The sequence below is a fragment of the Amblyomma mixtum genome, chromosome 4, assembly GCF_055824585.1.
Source record: "Amblyomma mixtum isolate Tamu chromosome 4, ASM5582458v1, whole genome shotgun sequence".
NCBI lineage: Eukaryota > Metazoa > Arthropoda > Arachnida > Ixodida > Ixodidae > Amblyomma > Amblyomma mixtum.
Window position 1 is genome coordinate 135,916,177 of NC_143015.1, and position 9,144 is coordinate 135,925,320.

At 44.5% G+C, this 9,144-nt stretch overlaps 1 long non-coding RNA gene across 1 annotated transcript; it reads left to right on the top strand.

Moving 5' to 3' along the window:
- Positions 1 to 636: 636 nt before the first annotated feature.
- Positions 637 to 5,825, top strand: LOC149348336 (uncharacterized). The gene is made up of 3 exons (XR_016292732.1): positions 637 to 1,221; positions 2,872 to 3,198; positions 5,020 to 5,825. It is a non-coding gene; the product is annotated as an uncharacterized LOC149348336 (long non-coding RNA).
- Positions 5,826 to 9,144: the final 3,319 nt, after the last annotated feature.

Sequence of the window (9,144 nt, forward strand, 5' to 3'; positions counted from 1 at the left end):
GATGCAGTAAGTGCTGCATCAGTGTCTTTATCGCAAAAAGAACTTCGCTTCCTGAATTGCACATCTTAGTTTGTGTTTGCTTGCAGGGATCCGGGTGCATGAATGAGCTCTATGCGTTGTGTTCTATTTTGGTGCCTGAATGTATTTATACGCGCAGCGTGCCAAATAAATGTCAGTTGCTAGTTCAGCGCTGTGTTGTCCATTTCCTCCTTTCTTCGGCTCTTTTCTTTGGCCTTCGGCCTTGCGCTGTTTCAATATATCATATCAAATATGAGAGAGCTTCGGCTTTAGCTTCATAAAATTGAAAATGGCCCTTTTTGTTCCTGCTTATGTTAACTTTGCACGCCAATGCAACCAGCTATACAACTTAAAGGGGCCCAGCAACGCTTTTTTCATATGCTTTAGATGATTTCTTCATGACACGCAGATGCCGAATCAAAAAGAATCACTGGAATCGGTGCACTAGAAGAGGAGTTATTAAGGAATGAATTTTCAAAATTCAAGCAAACAAAACATTGCCCTGGACTCAAATTTCTCGGTCTTCTCTTTGCCGTTTCACTCACGCAATGACGACACGCGGCGAGACCAATCGAAACAGCGTGCACGGGCACGTCACCACAACGTCCGGAAGATACGGAGGGCGTATTCAGAGGAAGGTGATCCTCGTTGCGATTGGCCAACCGAGAATAGACGTCACTGCTCTACTCTACGTCACTCTGTGGGGACTTTTGGGGAACACTGCGCTTCAACCGACAGGGAAAATCTCAACTCTTCTTGAAAATCCTTGCTCAATATCCCAAGGTATCCCAAGGTGCATTTCTTGCTCGCTTGTTTTTTTTTATTTTTTTTGCCTTGAGCATGGAGACGGACACGTGCGATGGCGTTGCTTCAGCGGTTTGCGACAAGGCGTTCTTCAATACTAGTAATTTAAAAACACCCATCAAGGATATTCATGGGGAAGGACGCGGTTGTTGCTGCGACGCGTCTTTTCTTGTTCTCTTTCCTCTGATCTCTCCTCTATCTGCACGCGGCAGCGGTGGTGGCTCGGCTCCAGCCAGTAGGCAGGCCCATGCATCCTTCTCCCAGTCACAACAACATGTAGTAAGGCACGGCCGTTCTTGTGCGACTTACGTCCGAAGCATTTTGTCGCCCTTCGTGACCTGCGACGGCACCACGACTTCGAGGAAGAGGTGGAGAATCTAGTCTTCGACTCTAATAAAGGTAAGAAACGAAGTCTGCATGCACGCACGCTGTGATTAAAGCATAAAGGGCCAAAGCGGGATGCAGTCGCGCGCTTAGATTACCGATTGAAAAGTTGCAGTTTATTGACTTTTCGAGTGCGCGCATTTTAAGTTTGTAAACACAAAGCGCGTTCTTTTTTTTTATTTACGGGCTTACACTCACCTGGGGAAACTTGCACGTGGTTTTGTGCACAAAAACTTAGCGATGACATGCACGTTTTTTAAAGGAACCATGAAGATTTCAATGGGCTTAGTCTAGTGCAGCAGATCTGAAGAGGTAGCCTTTGCGGGCATTCGAGTGAAATGTGAAACGTAACGTACTATAACCTTTGAAAGCCATGACTTGTCATAGTCATTTTGCACTTATTTGTAATGTAAGGTGTATAGTTTGTACAAAGTTTAGGTAGTCATAGTTTTGACTCCTAATCATTCTGAAGTGTAGCATGACTCAGCACTTTGCTAGTAACATAAGGTGTGCAGAGTTTGTACACCTAGCTCCTCCATAAGCAAAGTGACAAGCAGTGCACTCTCTTTCATATTTAAAGTGGCCACTGCAGGAAAAAAACTGGTCCTTGCAGCAGACTCGCTGCTACAGGCCTTGCTTATGCTTTGTTGCAGGCATCTGCAATGTCTCGACAGGACACACAACATTGTCGCGGCATGCACTGGCTTAGCAGCGCTGAAGCCATGGCAATCGCAACATGCAGAAGTGTGTAGGAACAATGCCCAGCATTGTTCTGCCTTTAGAAGTCAACAGCGCTGACCTGAATGTGTGGTCAAAGGACAGGGCCATGTAAAAGGTTGCTGTGCAGGAATGAGTTTTTGCAGGGTGTAGTAAAATTGAAATACTTCCATGTAACAGTCTGTGTAATAACTTAACCTGAACTTAATAATTTTCTCCAAAAATTGTTCCCCATGCACTATAGCAGAAAAAAACAGTAAGCGAATGACTGATAAATTTTTAACAATAAAAAAGCTGGGAAATGCAGTTCTGCACTGCAGGCAAAAGGCTAAAAATGTGAAGCTAAATCTGTGATTGTCATGCGCACTTGGCAGAGGCAGAGCGCTAGTAGTAGTGCGAGAGTACTGCATATGTGCCCACTCCATAGCACATGCATTTTTCATTAGTGTATGTAAAAAGTACAAACTTTAATTTGGCCTTGCTTTTCAAAAAATGAAAGTAGTGTGATACACAAAAAATTGACAGAGAAGTTTTGCCGAAATGTTATAAACGTGCAAAAGCAGAATTTCATGAACATTGCCTTGTCTTGTTACTTTACTGTTGGCTTTCTAAGGATGCCTTATGCCGTTATTCATGTGCTATCATTGTGTACACGTTTTTATCAAAATGGAGCCCACCTTTGTTCACGCCTCAATTTTTAAAAAATTTCTTTTTAGTCATGAGTGGTCATGGACTTAACATCATATGTTGGCATCGTGTCATAACTATGTTGCAATGCTGCTGTGAGGCTGTGGTTGCTATGTCGCCGTTGCTATGCTCTTGGCACAAACCCACATACACATCGCAGGATCTTGCTCGGGGTTTACCGTTCGGAATTGTGCTTTCACACTAATAATTAACTAATACTATGTGGAGTGCTTAGTTATGTTTACAATCTTTCTGTTTCAGGATTTTGCGCCTGGAAAGATGGAGAAGAAAGCAAAACTTGCTGCCATTTTATAGCTTCTACAGGAAAGAAGGAATGTGCACTAAGGGTTTTTAAACGCTACCTGCACTGCCACCATTCCGGCTCGTACGAAGAGCTTCCTATAGAAGAGCGCCAAAGGCAGGAAAAGGGGCAAGGAAGCTGCAAAATCAGCAAACACTGCTTTGCTACTCTAGAGGTCATGGAGAAAGAGGGCAAGGTATATGTAGTGTTTCAAAAGAAACACTACGGACACTTCAATGAGGCCTGCCACCGAAGGCTGTCCCAGGATGATGCCAGAGGGCTTGCAGGTTAGCCACTCCTCTTGTACAAAGCATTTGTGCATGCTGTGTTGACTGCACCGGAATGTGAAAACGTTTAGAAGCTACACTCCACCAACCTTTCATAAATGGGAGACGAAAGTGCAATAGAAATGTATTTTAGGGGGAAGATATTGGTCATTAACTCGAGTGATCATTTCAATGATTTTTATTCTTCTGCGATGCATCTATGGCACAAAAGAGGTGGGACAACACGAAAATGCCTATTGTAAAGTGGGAGAAGGCATGTCCCACAAAACGAGGGGGCGGAAGAAGTTATATAGTAGGGCACAGCTTAAGAGCCCAGTGGCCAATGCCCCTCAAAGGAAGCCTGCCATCCAATGGCGTCGACCGATTCTCATGATGTCATGGTTAATCCTAGGGGGTAGCACTGCAGGAGGGTGGCAGATGAAAGGGGATTAGTTATGGCTTTAATTGGGTTAACTGATGAAAATCAGCTGACGCCATTGACTGGGGGGGTCTTCTTTAAGGGCCATCTGCCACTTCGTTCTCGAGTTGTATCTGACTGTAGTGCAATTCACTTGAGCCTACTTGGTCGCATCGAAGGGTGAAAAACAATTGATCCACGGCACATTGCATGCACAGCACAGTCTGTACGAACTTCATGCCGTTTAGTTTAGAGATGCTTTGTGGAAGGGGTCCAGTCTTTCGAACTGAACATAATTAGGAATGTCGTTTAGCACTGAACTACTCCAATGTCTGTTCTTTTGTTTTTCTGCTGGTTTCATTGACTATCCTAGGTCTGTCGCTCAATCGGCTGACGTTGAACTTCATCCGTAAGAAGTCGGCTTGAGCTCTATGAAACGTGTCTTAAATGACTGACAGTTGCACTCGATGCTAGCCTCTTTTTTTGGCTGCCTGTCAAAAGCGTAGGCATTTTGTTGCTGATCAAAGCAACGCCACCAGTCTAATGGTTGTAATGTTTTTTCTCATAAGACAGATCGTCTGCAGTGAACTTTCATTAATTAGAATTATTTGGCTGTTTTGGCACTTCATCAGTAACGCTCGCAGGAACGGCTGTGGTTTGAGTGTTCAGCTACTAAGCTGGAGTACCCGGGTTAGAACCCGGCTGCGGCAGCTGAGTTTCGATGGAGGCAAGAGGTGCCCACGTGCTGCGCAGTGTCAGTGCCCAAAGATCCCCAGGCGGTCGAAATTATTACGGAGCCCTCCACTACAGCACCTTTCTCTCTTGCTTCTTTCACTCCTTTCCTTCATGGCATGGTTGAGGCAGTTACTGCACCATTTCCTTTCCTCAAAAACCACTAACATAAAACACAAGCCTGCACAAGAGTTGAAATCGCAAAAAAAAAATGAACAAGCAGCATTTATATTTCAGTTTATGTATGACTGGCATGCCCTCCAATTGTCTCTGACTTAGCAGCAGTCATTCAGGTGTTGAAACTGAAACAGCATGAGAAAAATATTCACTTAGAAATTATTCACCTGGCGTAAGTGAATTCTACATTGTGACTCGTGCACACTATTGTCTTGTGCACAAGTCCAAAGAAACAAAGTTCGCGTTCAAAAATTTGGTGTCTCTACTCCTTTAAAGGTTGCTGTCAGGCGAATCGGTGCATTTTTTGAATATGCAGAATGAAATGGGACAGGATGAGAAGCACATGTCCTTATTCTTTTCTTGTCCACATTTTCAGTGCTGTTATATTCCGCATTTATAACACGCTGTATATAACTTCCCTGTTTTGCATTGCAGTATGCAAGTTTAAACACTCAAGCTCATAAAAATAAAGCCCATCTGGCTTTGAAACAACCATTTTGTTGTGTGCTTTGCAGTGCCACAAAAGTGAAATGAAAGTAAGATGAACTGTGTGTCACCTGTGAAAAGGAACAAAGTGGAAGACGAAGGAATCCGACCAGAAGTATTTGTCACTTTATTACATGGCTGTAGGCAGATGAACCAGAGATGTTAACAGTTTTTTTCTGTACCATTTTCAGGCCGGTTAGCAGAAGGAATGCCAGAAAAAACCATTGTGCACAAACATCCAAGCAGGCACAAGTGGATCAAGCCCACGGATGCAACTTGTGACCACTAAGGACCTCCGTAACATTGCAGATAAGTTTAGGATTGGAAAAACAGAGCAGAGAGATCCAGACGATTTTAAGAGTGTTGAATTATGGGTCGAAGAAATGAGGGCAAAAAATGAGTCGCCACTGTTGTATTACAGGAAGAAGGGTGACCCCAACAGTCATGATGGTGACTTTGAGCTAGCATTAATGACGTTCCCACAACGAGAGCTCCTTTATGAATTGGGGGCAGCGAAACTGTGCACTGACTCCACCCATGGCATAAATAAGTACTAACTCCAACTGACAACCCTGCTCACAATTTCTCAAGATGCCTTTGGTATCCCGTGTGCCTACTTGATTTCAAAAAGGGTGAACAGGGGCACTGTGGTGAGGTTTTTCGAGGCCATCAAAGAAAAAAACAATACCATGTCAGGCATTTATGTCTGATGATGCCCCTGTTTATGGCAGTGCATGGGAGCAGGTGATGGGTCCCTTGAGGAGTCGACTGCTTTGCAGCTGGCAGGTGCTACACAACTGGAGCACGCACCTGAATACAGTCACAAACAAGGACTGCAGGAGTACACTAAGGGACATGCTGCACACTCTGATGAAGTGGACAGATGAGACTGAGTCTCAACAGTTGCTCCCTGCACTTCTTGGTATCCACTCCAAAGAGCATCAGCTTAATTGCCTTTGGCTTCATCAGAAATTTTGAGAAAACATACGCAAAGAGGGCATGTCAGTGGGCTTACTGCTATCGGCAGTACATTGGATTAACAACAAATAATCACTTGGAGTCAAGGCACAGAAGTACTCTCACTTTGGTGGCAAGGTAAATGGGTGATTGGATACATTAATCAAAGTACTCTTCAATTTCACATCCGAAAAACTTTACAACAGGTGTCAAAGGAGGAGCAGACCACCGCAAATCTGCCCTATTTAGGAAGCATAAAGTGGGGATTGAGCTTTCTAAGTCCAGTACTGAGAGAGTGGGAGATGGCCAGTGGCATGTAAAGTCACAAAGTTTGGTGAACTTCAAGCACACAGTGGAAAGAACTAGCAAATCGTGCAGTGGCTGCGAGCTTCATTGTGAGCAGTGCGAGGCTTGCCACAACATGTACACATGTACGTGTTGACCATGCAACGCATGTGCAAGCACATGCATGCTGTTACTATAATGGAGCTACACTCGTGCCAGATGCAGAGCAGCCAGAAAGTAGCATCCGACTGTGCTGGCGTTTGTAGGCCCTGCCAGCTGAAGATGGCAGATTTCAGGTGAGGGATTAGGATTATGTTATGAGCTAGTTGGCGGGCTATTCTGACAAAGTGCTTTAGCATAGCAAGCTCAAGACACAGCAGGGAAGAGGAATGCCATTTGCTAATTTTCTTGAAGCCCACATCGTCATGAGAAAAGGTGCGCCATCACATCCCATATCAAGCAGCACCATTGAGGGTACACTAGGTATTTCTTTTCTAGTCATTCCTTTTTCCTGAAACTTTCCTCCTAGGAATGGAGAACTCATCCCGCCACGGCGCCTCAGTGGCTCTGGCATTCTTATACTGCTTACCCGAAGGCTGTGGGTTTGATTGAAGGCTGTGGTGCCTCCACATTTCAGTGGAGGCAAAATACAAAGATGGCCATGTGCTGTGCAAAGTCAGCGTGCATTAAAGGGCCCTAGGTGGTGTAAATTAATCCAGAGACCTCCATTATGGTGTCCCTCATAGCCCATGTGTCACTCCCGAATGTTAAACCCGACAATTAAGAAATTGAGATATTTCAGGCCCCTCATTCCCTACTCAGAATCTGCTTGTGTGAGTACGCCCTCTCTGGCACTGCTCAACAGAGAACTTCTGACAATTGGCAAACATTTTTCATCTTTGGGAAATTAGTGCACTCATTTTCTTGTTCATACCTGCCTTGCATTCACTATAATTTTATTTCTTCGTCATCCCTGCTTGATTTCATTTTGTCTGCATGTGATGCACTGAGAGAGGCATGCACTCTTCAATAAAATTAGTATGAAGTGTCGCTCCATGCTGCATTCCTCTTTGTTGCGTCGTGCTGTCACAGTGCACCGCCCTTTTAGGACATCTTGAGAAAAACAGCGCTTGCAGACAAAGGACCAGAACAAGAAGGACACAAAGAAAAAAAAAACAGCGCAGTTGTGTGTCCTTCTCGTTCTGGTCCTTTGTCTGCAAGCGCTGTTTTTCTCAAGATGTACCCCAACCAACTCGCCCCGCAACACACCTTGCCTTTTAGGACAGTTGACAATATGTTGGTTTGGTTTTGTGGGGTTTAACGTCCCAAAGCGACTAAGGCTATGAGAGACGCCGTAGTGAAGGGCTCCGGAAATTTCGACCACCTGGGGTTCTTTAACGTGCACTGACATCGCACGGTACACGGGCCTCTAGAATTTCTCCTCCAAAGAAATTCTAGCCGCCGCGGCCGGGATCGAACCCGCGTCTTTTGGGTCAGCAGCCGAGCACCATAGCCACTGAGCCACCGCGGCGGCAGTTGACAATATGTGGTTCTACAGTTCTGCAATGCATATGAGAAAAAAGTATTCTTGACAAAAGGCTAAGCCGTAGCTGTCATCTTGCACACTGAAAGCTGCAGCGCAAAACTACTATTCATCTTATTTTGCAAAGAGAATACTGCTGCAACAGAAAAACAGTATTACTCATTTTTCAGAACATTGCAGGTGCAATTTGTGACACGAACTTATTTTGCCATGATAGAAACAGCCATGAATAGCCTTCCCTCACATGATAAAGCACTTCATAAATGAACTTGCTTGGCTCTTACAGTGTCTCTCAACCAGCCTTCCAAGCAATGAGCCTTCTGTTGTGTGATGGGAACACTGTGCCAACTTTGTTGCCTAGAAATTCTAAAATGCCCCTATTTGTCGAGAAGGCAGCTTAGATATGTAGAAAACCAGCGAAAAGGACGCATTCACAAAGAGGAGAAGTGCACAGGACAACGCTTCTCCTCCTTGTGAATGCGTCCTTTTCGCTGGTGTTCTACTTACCATGCACCAACTGGCCCAACAAGCTACGCTTCTTCAATACAAGGCAGCTTAGATGAAACATATAGTGCCCAGTTAATGTCATTTCCTTTTTACTCATTAATGAAAAATGCTTCAAAGCCCAACTGCAACGAAATTATAATTTGGCTAGAATGCCTGTTAATGTGCTGGGTGTGTCATAAAACTAATCGTAACAAAGTTTCATGCTTCTGAGAAAACTGACACTGTTGCTACAAGTGTTTAAAAAGCTGTGTAGTAGACAACGTGGCATGTCCATATAGGCAGATACGGATACCCGAGTGCCATACGGCCTCATGTCTGGCCCATTGGGAATGAACAGATTAAGGACAGTGTAGAGTGAAAGGCTAGGGGCTAAAATGTGGTTTGGCAGTCATGGGTATGGTGCTGCGGCAAAGTTGTTAGGAATTTGTTTCAATCCTGCAGATGCTGATTTCTGTTTCCATTCCAGGTTTTTGTACACCATATTTACTTAAATAATGGATGCATTTGCATAATAAATGCTTTCCCTACATCAATCATCAAAATCTGGGGAAAGTTCAACTAACCACACCATGTAATAAATGCACCAAACTTACCATTCTAATTTTTTCCCACAAGAAACTGCATCCATGATGCAAGTAACTGCAGTATTACAGGTTACAGAATGAAGCACTGCCAGCCGTATTATGTGGCCGCAAGACTGCCTGGTGCCATGTGAAGAGGAATGCTCCCAAGGCTCATCACATCACATTTACTCCAGTATCCACATATGGCACCCGTTTCATCCTGCACGCCACATTCACCTCGGGCTGGCGATAGCCTGCCAGCTAGATTAAGAATGTCACAATAAAATGTGTACCTAACT